Source organism: Mesitornis unicolor, unplaced genomic scaffold (genome assembly GCF_000695765.1).
Source record: "Mesitornis unicolor isolate BGI_N332 unplaced genomic scaffold, ASM69576v1 scaffold45998, whole genome shotgun sequence".
In the NCBI taxonomy this organism is placed as follows: domain Eukaryota; kingdom Metazoa; phylum Chordata; class Aves; order Mesitornithiformes; family Mesitornithidae; genus Mesitornis; species Mesitornis unicolor.
In genome coordinates, this window is record NW_010203381.1 from 34,304 (window position 1) to 36,991 (window position 2,688).

Below are 2,688 nucleotides of genomic sequence, written 5' to 3' on the forward strand. Positions count from 1 at the left end.
AAAAAAGTCCTTCATGTGCACATTATCAGATGATGGTCTAGATTTAAAGACCTGAAAGAAACCATATGATGCATGTGTTGAAATACCAAAAAAAAAGAGAAAACGCTCTTAATCAAAACTTCCTGATTTTATGAGGTTTTGAGTAACATTTCAATGAACATACAGACTTCTTACACAATTTGAATGTCACACTTTCTGAGGGTTAATCATTCCAAATCAAACCAAAGATTTAGCATTGAGTAGGGTTTTCTCATGCTGATTGTGTGTCTACATGTGGGTATGTGGGCATCAAGAAAACACCAGGACAGGAGTCTGGGCATCATTCCCTCCTCACAAACAATTGCCTCATGAGATTATAAATCTTTCACGTCTTCGTGGTTAAATGTGATGAGCTTTGAATATTTCCTGCCTACAACTCCTAAAATTTCAGTAGCAATTCTTGATGCTTCCAGCCATAATTTCTTCTGTCATCAGCTTCATGTTTCGGCATCTGAGCCTGATGTGATAGAGGAGATGATTATTCATTCAGTCCTAACCAGGGAAGGAAGTATCAGCTCCCTTGTGCCTGAAACAGAGGAGATCAAAGAGTGTTTTTGAGGAAAAAATTTCATTGCTCAACATAAGTAACTCCCTCCAAGATCTAGGAGAAGAAAGAATGAAAGAGCAAAACAGGAAAGACAGTCAGCTGACTGACTACTCAGAGGAACCATTTCTTCACAAATGCTTTATGTCACATAGAGTATACTGGTGTGCAGTCATTAAAACCCATCCCAATGGAAGTGTCTGAATGATGATGTTCCAAAATGACAAATATTCTACTTGGATTAAATAAGGCTTCTGAATCTATTCTTAGTCAAAAATGAGGGGTGTTCTTTGGCAAATACTAGCCCATTTTTGATGATAAATAGGACATATTCTGGTAGTGCATCACACTTTATTTTTCCTGGGCCCCGATAATTTGTAAAGGCAACAGGTTGAGATGTGGCAATTCAAGAAAGCACAGGCATAATCTAGAAGCCAGTCTTGTAAATCCTTTCACAGCTACATCAGGCACATGAGCTTGGTACAGCTCATCTACTTCATCCAAAACCATTGCCCAGACATTTGTAGAATCAAGACCCACCTAAATATGCTTTACAAATAAACATCCCTAAAACAAGGCCTTGTAGGTTGTGTCTTGTAGCCAGAGTCAGATTGAGGCCCAAGGGATGAAGCCATCTAGCCCATGGCTCTTCTTCCAGAGGAGACAAAGGATGGACAATACTTGAAGGGCAAATAGAGCCTGCACAACCTGCATTACCCTGTCCCTAGCAGGAGGGCAGCACGGGAATTCTTCAGGCACATGCCATCCTGCCCACACATGCTATGCAGGAGCACCAGGGGCAACTCAGGCTATGGCAGCAGCTCCAAAGCTAGGGGGCTGATTGTGTGGTTGCCAAGACAAAAACCTCTCTCTTGTAGTCCTCAGATCTCCTTGGCTTTCACTTGTCTTTGGAATTTAATTTTTAGCATCTTCCAATTTATGAGGGGCATTGTAGGACCTATATCTTTCCCTCTGTGGGACATGGTCCATTTACAGAAATTTTTTAAAGGACTGTATTTTTCTTCTAAGGAAGTAGTATAAGAAAAAGAATGCAAAACACATTTTATTCATGCTTGTAATGTAAAAAAATCTTGCTCGTATCTGGTGTGGATTTTCTCAGCACTGAACAACATGTTTATGTGTGCAATCTTTAAACTTTTACATAATCCTTTCTGAAATCTGTTTTAATTAAACAAATATCAAAACAAAGTGCCTTGAGAACAAGTGTACAGCCACAGATATGCTGACAAAGTATGCAATAAATGTTACTCCTTATCTGGAGAGCTCCATTTATGCAGCACAGCCTCCACAATTGGGTCACTGTGACCTGCAGAAGAAACTGAGTTGATGAGAGACTGCAAAGAAAAACATCCTGTAGCCTCCTGCAGCCTCCTGCAGAGCTAACAAAGCACAGAAAGGTATGTCTGAAACCTCTTCAAGAGATAGCAGCACTGACTTGTCTTTGTTTTAACCAAGCTTTTCTATTAATTCACATTTCTTATGAAATAAGATAAAAACCACTGACAGAAATTTGACAGGCATTTTTCTCCTTTTTAATATATATAAATGGCTCTTCTTATGTGATACACTCTAATTTTCTTTCCCTCTTTTTTACAGCCAGGGCTTGGAGCTCTGTTCTGTTGCGTCTTCCATTCAGACAAGCATGTGTCTGTGTGCGCACATTTGTGTGTGTGCATGTGTAGGAGAGCCAGGCCACCTGTAACAGTGAAATCCAGTCAAAGCCTGGCTCTGGCTCACAGGAAAAGCCTTGGAGTTGCCCTTACTTGGAGCCAATTGCTAACTCCAAAGACCATCTGACAGTTGACAATATTGTAATGCCTTCTGGTTTTCTTCCCTACCCTTACATGACCCTTTCATTTCAGTCTTCACCAAGCCCTAGAAAATGTCCAGTTGAAGAGTCATGGCAGTCTTTGCCCTTGTGGTGCCATCATCAGATTGACATAAAAATATTCTGCTGGCAGTGAATTTGCTGCTTTTGAGGACACAATAAACAGCTTCTTCATCTGGTTGATAGCAGCATCACTCCTTCAGGTATGTGCCTTGTGGGGAACCCATACCTTATCCTTGGTGCCATCTCAAGGCAT